Raw genomic sequence first — 14,052 nt, 5'->3', positions numbered from 1 at the left:
ATCAAGAGTTTTTCATAGAATTTACCAAACTTTAAAAAACATACAACAGTGCAAAATTGTGCAAGGTGTTTGAAATTCTCAGGAAAACATAATAGGAAGTTGTAGGCAATCTATCATATATCCAATAACCAAGAACAATGTGCTCCAATTAGAAACAGTATTGGACATTGATAAGTCTAACTCCCTTGTTCTTCCATCTAAAATGTCAAAGACATAGTGATGGGAATAAAAGAAAGGTTCAGAATTGAGATGAAAATTTAGAGTGAAATAATATCATTAAGATTAATGTCATCCATATTTTGCAGCTGTGAAAGTGACTGTATTCAATAAACAAGAAGTTTGTATAAAATGCCATCTTCAGGTGCAAATCATCTAATACATAATTGACATTTGTCCTTGGGTGAGGTGATATGCATATTCATGTTACGAGAAAGTTAGATGTTAGGTTTTGTATTTCATGAATCAAGTGCAGAAAATACTTTAGAAACAGTGGGGAAGAAAAACAAAACCATACCAAATACATAAGGAAGAAAACTTTAAACTTTTGAGGTCAATATACAGTGATTTATTCATTCTGTCATCACATGTTATGTCACTCAAGGCACACATTTGTTGACACATTCTGAAAACACTTCACAGATGTAATTTAACCTGATAGAATCAAAGATGATATTTATCATGTAGTGTCAGAAAATTGAGTATTATCAAGTTGTCATATGCAAGGAATAATATTAAAATAATTCTTTAAAATTACTGAAGTAACTATGGCTAGTGAAATATGTCTGTTCATTTAACATAAATGACAAATTTTATGAACCAATGTATGTTTCAAAAGGTTAAAAATGTTCTTCTTTGTTTTTTCAATAAGTTTTTCACTTTTTCCACTGTTCCTCACATATTTTCTGCACTTGATTCATGAAATACAAAACTTAACATATTTTTCGTAACTGGAACATGTGTTCCACCTCATTCAAGAGCAAATCTAAATTGTATATTAGACGATTTGCACCTGAAGATGGACCCCACAGAGTTTGCAATGTATCATGTAATTTAATAAAAAAAAAAATGTGACAAGGGGTTTTTATTCAAACTTCCTGTGTAATATCATTGAGATTGCCATCCTTTGTAAAAGTGAAAAATAATTGCAGGACCTATTGACTGAAGTGAACAGTCTAATTGAGCACACACTAAGGATTGAGAGTAAACCAAAGAATGAAAAAAGTAATGAGTAGTAGCCAAAATCAGAGTTGGGAACCACAAAGTAGACGATGTGAAACAATTCTGCTATCTTGGAAGCAAAATAACACGTGAAGGACAAAGCAGTGAGGACATAAAGCAAACAAGATAATAAGGTCTCATGGTCAAAAGAAGTCTGCTAGTATCAAACATCAGTGCTGGAGGAAGGAATTTCTGGGAATATACATTTATAGTATAACATTTCATGGAAGCGAATCCTGGACTGTTGGAAAACTGGAATAGAAGAAACTTGAGGTGCTGAAAATATCATGCTGTAGGAGGTTGTTGAAATTTATGTAGGCTGATAATGTAAGAAATGAGAGAGTTCTCCACAGAGGAGAGAAATATGTGGAAAACATTGACAAGAGGAGGGACAGTAAGACAGGACACATGCTAAGATATCAAAAAATAGTTTCCATGGTGTAAACTTCCAGATTTTTTCATAGTGTCAGATTAATAGTGTGCTCTCAGGTGTTCTGCGAAAGTTATTGTTCCATTTTATGCACAGTATTTCGACAGATAATCCAGTCGTCTTCTTCAGGTGGTGTGAGTTATGCTATTATGCTATAGTGTGTACTCAGTCCGTGGACTTGAACAAGACTGTGGCATATTGTTGGTCTTGCATTGATATTTATAGCTCAGTTCGATTGCTGATACTCACTACACTCTTTTATGCTCTCTTTTTTCAGAAACCTTACTAATACTCCAGGAAACACAAATTCTCTCAGAATTTTCCAGCCCTGCTGGATGTGATGGCTGGAGAGATCTTAATAAATTGAGTGCTGGGCCACTAGCCTTGTTTAAATTGAAACCTGCATCCCTGTTTATCAGATTTTTTTATCTTTATTTTGACAGACTTTTTAATTATGCTGTCCCAGAAACTTGGTGTTTGCACTACAGTATTGGTCTCATCACATTTCATTCCATGATTATATACCTAGCAGTACTTGGTGGCAGCTGATTTGCTTGGTTGCTTTAGTTGGGTATTTCACTGATGATCCTTGCATCTGTTCTCAACTGTTCTGATAGTAAGCCACAAGTAAGATGTGCCACTCTTGGTGTTCAGAGACCTCAATCAATTGCAGCTTGGAGATAACCTTTTATTTTTATGTTGGTTACCCATTCAATAGAGACCCATGTTCTGATTCCTTGGCATAATCACGGAGAAGTTTGATCATTGTTTTACAGAGTTTTTTTTATGAACTTTCTGACTCGTCTTATTTTCTGTTCAATGGAAAATATTATGAGCAAACCAATGGCTTTGTGACAGGTAGTCACTTATTGCCTTTCGCAGCCAACCTATTCGTGGAATACTTTGAAGAAAAGGCACTAGAATTCTTCAAGTTGAAATCAGCCTGTGGACAACACATTTGTGGTTTGCTCACAAGGAACAAAAAAAACTTGAAGAGTTCTTAGAACATTTCAACTATGTCCAAAGTAATATAAAATTCATGAAGGACCTTTCCTCAACAAATTAGTTAAGAGAAGAATGGATGGATCCTGGGGTCACAGTGGATATAGAAAGCCTGTGCACACTGACTTCTCTGTCCACACCTTGAGCCATCACCATCTGTCACAAAGAAATTCAGTGTTAAGGACTGGTCCGTAGATCTTGAACACTTTCAGACAAGAAGAACCATACCAAAGAATTACAAAACCTATGAATAGTGTTCTGCAGGAATAGGTACTCAAATCATCAAATTGAGTGAACATTGCATCCAAAATCAAGAATGCCTGAGAAAGAGTTTGAGACTGAGGCTGAGCAAGAGAAGCCAAAAATCACTTATATACCTTACACTTGCCCAATATCTGGAAAGATCAGTAGACTCCTATGGAAACACGGCATCCAATGTATTTTACTTCCTTCAAATAAGCTAAAAAGTCTCCTGTGTAATTTTGAAGACTGTTTAGGTCTCCAAAGATTGGGTGTGTATTGCATTCCATATACATGTGGTATATGTTATGTAGGGCAGACTGTCACAAAAGTCAACAGGAGATGCATGGAATAGCAGTTTCATGCCTGATTAAAACATTTAAGCAAATCAGTTGTTGCCAAGCTTAGCCTTGAATCTAATCATGAAATTAAATACAACGAGACCAATATTATGATGCAAACACAAAGTTTCTGGGACAGCACAATTAACGAGTCTATTGAAATAGAGAAGTCAGAAACTGTAATAAACAGGATTAGAGGATTTGATTTCAACAAGGCTTGGGGTCTAGCAATAAATTTATGAAGATCTCAGAGGCCATCACATCTACCAAGACTGGAAAGCACTGAAAGAATTCCAGCTGTGTGGAATATCAGTACAGGCTCTGAAAAAGGAAAGAGAATCAAAGGGCATAGTGGACATTGGGAACTGAATGTGGCTCTAAATATTGCTGTGAGACCAACAATACTTTAGAGTTTGTTTGGAGTTAGACAGAAAGCACTCATAACATCAAAATTCATAGCAGCTGAAGAAGATGTCCGGGTCAGTCATCAAAATATTTTCCTTGAAATGGAAACAACTACTTGACAGATAACCCAAAAACACAGTGTTAATTTCCATAGTACTTGAGTGAGCTGTAAAGATTAAAAGCTGTAGGGGAAGACAGAGGTTAGAATATATCCTACAAATAGTTTAGGATGTTATGTTGAGCTGAAGATGTTACCACAGGAGAGGAATATGTGGTGGGCTGCATCAGACTAGTCAGGGGAGACATAAAAACCAAAAAATAACTTGGGCATGAACTTGTATTATCCGCCATAGTACTACTGGCAGTTTTCAATCTGTTACAACCACAGATTATGATTCTATATTTCTTTACAGCCAGTTTTGGCTTTGGAAGAAAATGTGAAAGTGTGGTCTACACGGCCATAAATGAATCGTAAAAGTCACCACTATGGACCCTGGTATTATGTCAGTATGTGTGATGTCTTGGTTCCAGTCATTGTGTAACTAAGAGTTTTAAATTATCATAAACATTCAATAGAGCAGCCACTCCAGAAAAAGAATAAGGCATTACACCTCAGTACACTAAGTCAAATTGAAATCCCTGGATTGGATGACATCCCTTTAGAATTGAGATCCTTGAAATAGTCGACCATTGCAAAACACTCCACCTAGTGTGGAAGATAGGAGAGAGAACTGAAATATCTTCAGACTTCAAGAATAATATAATAATTCCAATTCTGAAAGTAAGAGACGCTGACAGGTTTGATTATTACTGAACTATCAGTTCAATTTGATATGTCATGGCTGAAGAATACCGAGAGGAACTGTTTAAAGAAGAATGAAAAATCTGGTAGCGGTTAAACTTAGGAAAAATCAGTTTGGGCTCTAGAAAAATGTAGGAACTCTTTAGTTGTTACTGATACTGTGACTTATCTTAGATGACAAATAAAAGAAAGAAAAACCTATGTTTATACCATTTCTAGAATTAGAGAGGGCTTTTGGTGTTGCCCAGACTACACTCATTGAAATTCTAAAGATAACGAGGATAAAATACAGGGAGTGAAAGTTTATTCACAGCTTCTGTAGAAATAAGACTACATCATAAGAGTCAAAGGACTTGAAAGAGCAGCAGCAGCTGAGAAGGGGGTGAGATAAGGTTGCAACCTATTCTTGAATGTTATTAAATTTGAATATTGAGTAATATGTGAAGGGAACTAAGGAGAAATTTGTTAACAGAGTTAAAGTTCAGGGAGAAGAAATGAAAATGTTGGTGTTTGCTGATAATATTGTAGTTTTGTCATAGATGGCAAATGATTTGCTGATAATATTGTAGTTTTGTCATACATGGCAAATGATTTGGAAGAGGAGCTGAGTAGAATGAAGAGTGACTCGAAAAGAGGTTGTAAGGTGGATTTCAACAAAAGTAAAACAAGCATAAAGGAATGTAGTCAAATTAAATCAGATGATACTGAAGAAATTGGATTACAAGGTGAGATACTGAAAGTAGTAAAGGAGTTTTGCTATGTGGCCAGAAAAAGAAATAATTATGGTTGAACTGTGGAGGATGTGAAATGCAGACTGGCAGTAGCAAGAAAAGCATTCCTGAAAATGATAAATTTGTTAACATCAACTATAAATATAAGCATTAGTGAATTTTTTTTTCCAATTTTATTTGTCTAGAACCTTATGTGGAAGTGAAACACGAATGATAAACAGTTCAGACAAGAAGAAAATTGAAGTTTTTGAAATGTGGTGCTGCAGTAGATGGCTGAAGATTAGATGGATAGATTAAATAATGATGAGATACTGAACTGAACTGGTAGAAAATAATAAATTTATGGCACAACCTTGCTAAAAGGAAGCACTGTTTGTTAGGAAATAACCTCATGCATCACGGACTCAGTGGTTTGGTAATGGAGGGAGGTGTGTGTTGGGGAGGGGGGGTTGCAACTTTGTAGAGGGAGATCAAGGTTCAAATACAGTACACTGGTTCAAATGGATGTACACTGTAGTATTTCTACATCTATATTTATATTCTACAAGCTATGGTGAAGTGCATGGCACAGCTGTAGAGATCTGCACAATGTGGCAGCTGTATCAAAACAGTATTTGGACTGTAGACCATAGCAAAAAAAGAGAAGACATTACAACTGATCCATTTCAATCATTTCAGTATTTACTCTGTGTATTGGAATGCACCCATGAATTTGAAGAAAATGTTATATGAAATGAAAACCATTACTGCAAGCATTCAGAAACAGTCCTTAATTACAACTCATAATGTTATGCAAATATATCAAGGGTTTAACATTTTAGTAAAGCAAATGTCCATGTCTGATACTTAGTTGAAATCAAACAATGGAAACTCAAGGTAGAAATAGCAGCAATGTAGAGAAAGATAGATTGCTACTTACCATAAAGATGACACTTGAAGTTGCAGATAGGCACAATTAAAACACATTTACACATAATCTTTCAGCTGCAACCTTCATCAGAAAAAGAAACACACACACCATTCATTCACACAAGTAAGCACACCTCATGGACACATGATGACCAACTATGGCAGCTCAAGGCAGAATGTAACTATCACTTGGGATGGAAGCAGCAATCTGGAGCAGGTGGGGAAAAGGAAGGGATGGCAGTGTACAGTTGGAGAGAGTGTGTATGGGCTAAAGTGCCAACAGGTGGAGTGTCAGGAAGTTGTGGGGCAGGGAGGAGGGGAAAATGGAGTGAAAAAGGAAAAGAGCGGGGAAAGATGGGCAGGTGTGTCGGCAGAGGGCAGCAAACAGAGGGTAGGAGATGAGAATGGGGAGGAAGTGACAGGACAGAGGGAGTGGAAACTGTTGGGTGGAGGGTGTTAGGACTGTATGTTACCATAGGTTGAGGCCGGGATAATCACAGGAATGTGCTGTAAGGATAAACCCCATCTGCGTGGTTCAGAAAGCTGGTGGTGGAGGGGAGGATCAAGATGGCTTGGGTAATGAAGCAGCCATTTCAATCAAGTCTGTTATATTCAGCTGCATGATGTGCCACAGGGTGGTATACTGTGCTCTTGGCTGCAGTTTGACAGTGGCCGTTCATCCTGGTGGACAGCAAGTTGGTATTCATACCAATATCTTGAGGGTGGTGGGAGGATTCCTGCCTGTAAAGGCCTTGGAGAGACCTCAGTATGCCAGATAAGGGAGTCCTTATCACTGCAGGTATGACATCCCCAGGCAACCAGGCTGCATGGGAGTAACTTTTTGGTGTGAAAGAGATGACAACTATTGAAATGCAGGTACTGTTGGTGGTTGGTTGGTGGATGGGTGGGTTTGATGTGGACAGTTGCTGATGGAGCCATCAGGGAGGGGGATGGCAATGTCCAGGTAGGTGGCATGCTGGATTGAGGAGGACCAGGTGAAGCAGATGGGAGAGGTGGTGTTGAGGTTGTGAAGGAGTGAAGATAAGGTGTCTTGGCCATGAGTCAAGATCATGAAGATATCATCAGTGAACCTGAACGAGACCAGGGGTTTGGCTATTTGGGAGGCTAGGAAGGTTTTCTCTATGGCCCATAAACAGGTTGGCATAGGAGAGTGCCCTGCAGGTGCCCATGGCTGTGCTGTGGATTTGTTTGTATACATTTCTTTCAAAGGAGAAGTAGTTGTGAGTTAAGATGAAGATAATAAGGTGTGTGAGGAATAAGGTAGTGGGTTTGGAGTCTGAAGGACATTCACATAGGTAGTTGTCAATAGTGGTATGACCATGGGCATGAGCTATGTTGGTGTATAGGAAAGTGGCATCAACAGTGACAAGTAGCGATCCAGGAGGTAAAGGGGTGTGGGTGATGGAGAGTTGGTGAAGGAATTGGTTGGCGTCTTGCATGTGGGAGGCTAGGTTTTGGACAATTGGTTGCAGGCCTTTATCATTGTAAGGGTGCACGATAACCAGCCACAGTGGGGCATTCAGGATTGTTGATTTTGTGGATTTTGAGGAGTGTGTAGAAGATGGGTGTGCAGGGTACAAAGGGAAATGGACTTAGAGGAAAGGTTTTGGAAAGGGTCTAAGGCTTTAAGCAGGAATTATAAGTTGTGTTGGAATGGGATCACTCTGGCAGAGTTTATAGGTGGAGGAGTCAGACAACTGGCAGAGGCCTTCCGCCAGTTACTTACTGCAATTCATAACAATAGTGGCGAAACATTTGTGTAGGATGATTAAATCAGGATTTATTACATAATAGAAATATAGTTTTACTTACTATGTTTTCGACTTGTAACTTCATTGTTTCCCATGGTTTTATTTATGTTTTTGTAGCAGCTTAAGTCCAAATAGCATGGCAGCTGATTCATATGCAGCATGTCACATAGTCAGCTGCTTTATCATGTGCAAAGAGCTGAACTTAAATAGCCACATTCTTTACTTAGAGTTTTCATTTTGAAATGTTGGAAAAACTTCACATACATAGAATGCACTATAGAAAAGTACTTTTAACAACAAAGCAAACCTGTTATTGACATTAAAGTAAATACAAGACTACAAACTATATTCAAATACATAAATTAAAAAAGCAATAAAAATACCTTTTATGCAAATTAAAAAAAAATTGTAGCGTGTGAAGAAAGGCTAGCAACAACATGGAATAGTTAAAGATAAAAGATACTGAGCTTTCAGGAAATGAGGAGTCTTCACATGTGTATTGCATTCTTCATCACTGTACTGTATATTTTGTCCTCCACACTGTCCAAGTTGTTGTAACTGCCAGGTCTATTACAACACAGGCTTTCTTAGTAGCTCTATCATCAACCAGTTAAACCATTCACCTATCACTGTGGTTCTGGCGATATAATGTATAACTGAATTTTTAGACAACTTCATATTACCAAAATATTTAAGTAGCAGCATTTTCCAAGAATAGAGTTTCTTAAACAGCTTTTGCATTTGTGATATACTCTTAACACACATTCCTCAAAATGAAATCTTGTGCACTATTGGTTAATAGTCTTCTATATAAGTTCCAACTTTTGTGATATAGTTGGTAGTCTCAGATTACATGGAAGTCTCTCTCTTGTCCCTTGTAAAACTGGCTGCAAAAGCTGTTAACCACAATATGATGACATAAACACAAAAAAGATCTAAGTAACCCTGATTGATCAAAATTTAGCTTTCTCCATAATTTAACATTGTTTAATTACGCAACAAATTTGAGAAAAAAGCATTCAAAATCTGCTTGAAACCTCCAATGGAAATAAATCTTGCTGCCATAGAACAGATTCTGTGACATAACTGGATAGACATGAACATTGCAGTTATAACGGAAATCACAGAGAGATGTAGTCTCTTCATTATGTCTGTATATAAATATATGTTCTTTCCCTTTACCAGTGTGTAACCAAGGCTGATCTTTTTACTGTGTTTTCTTTCTATCATATACTTCTCTTTTATCTTCAGAACATCAGGTTATACTCTGTTTAGGTGTGTGATACATTTTTTCCATTTTCTGCAGCCTTCCTGTTATTTACCTTTAACTGATTTATGTTGTTGATTTGGCACAGTGAAAATACTTTGTCAGAATGATAGAGTGTAGTGTATTATTGCACATTAAAATACTCAAGACTGCTTCAAAAGTTAAAATGTAACAGCTCATCAAAATATTGTCATTAAATTGAATTTTGTTGAGAGTTCTAAATGATGGGAAGAGAGATGTTTATTCATAGCAAGCTGCTTTTTAATTATTTGCAGATGAAGTGTGTCTTCAGCTCCATTTCTTTTTTGCTGTGTGTGTGTGTGTGTGTGTGTGTGTGTGTGTGTGTGTGTGTGTATACAAGCATACAGTGTGTATTAGATCACTCACTCACTTGTCTGCCTAAAGAGAAACAGCTATTTCATGTTTGCACTAAAGCTAAATTAGAAGCCAGCAGCAAACAGCAGTATGGCTGTTGTAGAATGCCTGAATGTTTCTTAATGATACATTTTTAGAAAATAATTTAGTTTGTATCATAACATAGCATAACTTTAAGAACAATGTGAATACTGATATGTTCCTAACAGATGAAGATTGCATTACAGGGCTATGAAATAAGCCATCAGTCATCTCTCATTTAGAAAGAGTTACTGAGAACACACGAGATATTTCAGGTAATTCACATGACACTGAAGTCTTCCATTGCTAAACTATTTGGATCACTGATGGCAACATCATCCCTTCAAAAGGTTCTTCTTTTATGCTGTTTTGTCTAAACCAGTATGTTAACTATTAACTACAGTTTCAGGAGAAGTCTTTCATTACCACTTCATGAAAGGAGATATGGGTGGTCTGGAGAACTGGTGGAACATTAGTAATGTGTGTTAAATGAACATTTTGGCTGTTTTCATGTGTTCAACTGATGTTAGAAATTCTTATACAAAGAGGGCAGAATGTGCATACCAAAAATATTATCAAAATTCTTCAGTAAAGAGGTTTTTTGGGGCAACGCTCTCTCAAACTTTGAGATTACAGTGTACAGTTAAGATTTCATTCTTTGGAAAAAATAATTGTTTCCAATTAAGTGAAGAAGGATCTTTTTGTCCATTCATTGTATTCTGTTTTCTTTCTTTTGAGAATTAAACCTTCTTCTTCTTCTTCTCCTTATTTTCATTTTGGCTATCTGAGGACTGCATAAACTCAGATTCATTTATTCTGTCTTTTTTCCCAAATATTCTTTCTTTCTCATATTTTGCAAACTTCTTCACAGTTACGTCCATGATGTTGCTATCCTATGTCTAATACTGTACTGGAAACCTACGACAACCTGAATTTTGTAATTTAAAGTTGCCCTGTTGTAAATTTCTGTTTAATGCATTGTCATTTCTTGGAAATTCCTTTGTGCTTGTTGGAACCAATGTACTGTGGTTCTCGTGTGGACAGGAAACTGCATTATCTGATGTGTCAGCCTCACCTGGTTAATTCAAAGTAAGTGTGTGAAGAACGTGGTCCTTCTTTTCCTGACTGTGGAGCTCTTCTATATCTGGGTGTAAAATTATTGGCTTGCTAGTCCTGTATATTGACTGCCTCCAGTTCTTCAAAGTCCCAATACCTTCCTGAGAATCCTCCATTCCAGAACGTGTACTCTCTTAAGTAATCCTGTTCTGTCTAGGTTCTGGCTTTCTGCATCATATAAGGCTTCAGGGCAGCTCATTGCCTGGTAGTGTCTTAATTTTACCTTGATGGAGAGATTCTTCTTAGTTTAGATGTTCATAGTGGGTCTATTTGATAAATTTATCTTATTCATTCATACTTTCATAACTTCTTTTTCTGTCAGAGCAATTTCTGTGCATTCTTATACCCCTTCCTGACAGCAATCTGTAATCACTCATTTCTGAAATTACGTGGTTTGATTAGTTACCTATTCTAAAGGTGCCAACAAGATCACAAAATCATCTGAAAATGCTAGACAGCCTACCAGTATTTATTTTTTCTTGCATTGCAATCATATTCACTCACTCCTTCCATTTCTTGTCATCTTTCTTTGACCATGTTATCAAAGATACAGTTAAAGAGCAAGGGTGTTTCCATATGAAGGACTCCGAATATTTCCTCTAAATTTGAATGTCCTCTAACTTGACCTTGAGTGTGAAGTTGGTAAAGGTCTATTTAATCAATTCACTGGAGTTTCTATCTAGACTTGTCTCCTCCAAAATTTTGAACATGTTGGTGTATCTGCCGAATAACAGGCATGCTTGAAGTCTATGAATGTGAGTATGAAATTCTTGCTTCTCTGTTTTTTATATGCAGTTACTGATTTCAGATTCAAAATTGGTTTTGTGCTCCTTTCTGAAGCCTTCTTGGTTTTAAGTTTGTGCATTTAGTTGCTTTTACATTCTGTTTTGAAAATATTGTCAAGGTGGTATTTGCTGATATGAACCTGTTGGAACACACTTAGGAATAGTTGACACTTTCCTCATGTTGTCACAGGAGGGTCGACATGCCCGAGTGGAATAGACTTGAGCAGTATTGCCTCAACCATATTGTGGACAGCAGGCAAAAGGGGCAACATTCAATTACAATATAAAGAATTTTTCCTTTTTTATATGATAAAGCGTAATCGAAGTAGCACCTGCAAAAAATGACTGCAGTTACTAAAAATCCCACATGTCTGCAGATAAGCAGCTAGTGCAAAACAGTTTTTGAACAATTTAACTGAGAAATGGCAAAATTTTTGATAGCCAGATGAAGCTATATAATATACTGTGAAAGATAATTCTGTCATGTGTGATGGTAGCTTCAGTTAAAATACTGTATGTCTGAATGCTCCTCATGCTCTACTATACTGCAGGATAAGATATGCAATAAATGATGAATTTATGCCTCTTTTCATACTCTAATCACGTCTTTAAAAACTGAAGAAAACATCTGTACAGAAAAAATACCATAGTCCAAAGCAAAACTGTAAGCACATAGTGATTATGAAATAAACAAACACTTACTAATGTGAAGAATGGTAGTCCATTGACAAGTCACCAACAGGAGATCAAAAACTTTCAGGCTTCAATGTTGTGAGTTCTTTTACTAGGAGGGGAAAAAGAAATCACATTGAGGAAACATTATTTTTTAAACGAATAGACAAAAAATTATCGTGGCTGTCAGATCAGTGCAAGCATCTGAGGGTAGTATGAAATACAGTGGCATTTTTAGTCAAGGAAATTTCCATGTCATCCTATTTTAATATGTACTGTTGCTCTTTATTCTGCATGTGATTACTATTTAAGTCTTCATATTAGCTTATTCTTTTCTCCCTTATTCTCATTTCTCTTTAAGTGCTTTATTCTGTTTCCTCCTTCATTATAATGATGCAAGATGCACAAATAAAAAGTACAGAATGAAAACCTTGGATGAGAAATGAAAAAGGAAGTAGTTGCTGCATTTTAACATCAGTTGAATGGTAAAGCCATTATGTGTTTGAGAGCCATTTCCATCTCCACAGTACGGAAGCCCTAATGTGGAGGGAATCCAAGAAATCTAATGTTCTAGTAGGAGCAAAAGTTTATGCTGTTATGTTTCACAGTATGGACAGAAAACACATATTGGATGTTATCACTGGTTTTGACGGATAGCTTGGTGCTGATAATGCAGATGAAAAGCTTGTGCAAGACTTAAAGGCTTGTGCGTTCTCTCTTAGGCTGCCATTCCCTTTATATCATATGGTATACCAGTAGCGTGTCTGGAGTAAATGGTGCTGTCTTAATGTACAGAACTGACTTTTTAAAACTCCATCTTCAACAAAATGCACTGTATTTCTTTCTTATACATATCAATTTAATATTGTGGTGTAATTTAAAAGCCTTATTTTGTAGATTGAAGTCCAGTTTGACACTCCAATAAAAATGCAATACTCTTCTGTTACAATCAGTGTTAATATTCATTTCTTTTACTTTAACTGTGAATTAATCATGATTTACATACCTGTTTCATCTGCTGTAAGGCCACAGTATGCAGATAAGGTAGTTGGCAAATAAATGAGAGTAAAAATCACCAATGTATTCCCAAATTTTAGTGTAACTTAAAAAGACAGTGTGGGTAAAAAAAAGACAGTGCAGGATTTCAGATTATCCCTGTTTCCTAGAAATCTTTAATAACTTAGCATAATCTCACAAATTAGAATACTACTTTTGGCTATTGAGTAACATATTGTTAGCATGCTTTGTTATTTATCTTCCATTTCTGTAGTTCAAACATGTGTGCAAGCTGGCTTTTAAATAAACTGTAACTGCCACAAATTAACTGTTACATTTTTAACTGCTGGTACCTTTGCCGCTGATATACAGTTTGCAGCTAAATAGACTGAAAATTGCTATTGTTTTTATCTTAGCATCTCATGATATTAAAGGGATAAACAAAATGAAACAAATACTTTATTAAACGTTTTTAATTAAGTAGTTTACTTCATATAGGGGCTTTTACATTTTTCATGTTATATACATTATGAATTTTTCTTTTACAGTGTAGTAAAGCTAAAGGTATAGGATGACTCTCAGCAGTCTCCTCAAGCATCAAAATTTAGTGTTGCATGCAAAATGTAAAAAAACTTGTTCTTATTATTTTTAGTGAAAAAATAAGGAGTTCCACTCTAGTACAGTCTAAAACTATGTTACATATGAATAAGTCAAGTGTGACCATACAGTTTGATTTGCAATAAGACTAGTAACAACTTCCTGCACAGCACTTCCACAATATTTGCAAAATAGGGCAATCATAACAATTACTTTGATATTAACACTGTCCAAGACATGTTTTATAAAAGAAGGAAGTTCCTTTCACTATGAACCTCTGTTGCACTGTAGGAGTAATTTAATAAAACACCATTAAATATGTGAATATTTATTTTTGTATGACTGATATGTCAGAATTCATAGCCATGTCACC

The 14,052-nt window shown here is 36.3% G+C and overlaps 1 protein-coding gene across 2 annotated transcripts in view; it reads left to right on the top strand.

Moving 5' to 3' along the window:
- Window positions 1-14,052, top strand: part of LOC126243987 (protein kinase C, brain isozyme) — a 199,633-nt gene that overhangs the window by 144,249 nt on the left and 41,332 nt on the right. The gene's annotated exons all lie outside the window — the stretch shown is intronic.

Source organism: Schistocerca nitens, chromosome 1 (genome assembly GCF_023898315.1).
Source record: "Schistocerca nitens isolate TAMUIC-IGC-003100 chromosome 1, iqSchNite1.1, whole genome shotgun sequence".
Classification (NCBI taxonomy): Eukaryota; Metazoa; Arthropoda; class Insecta; order Orthoptera; family Acrididae; genus Schistocerca; species Schistocerca nitens.
This window is presented reverse-complemented; position numbering and strand designations above follow the sequence as displayed.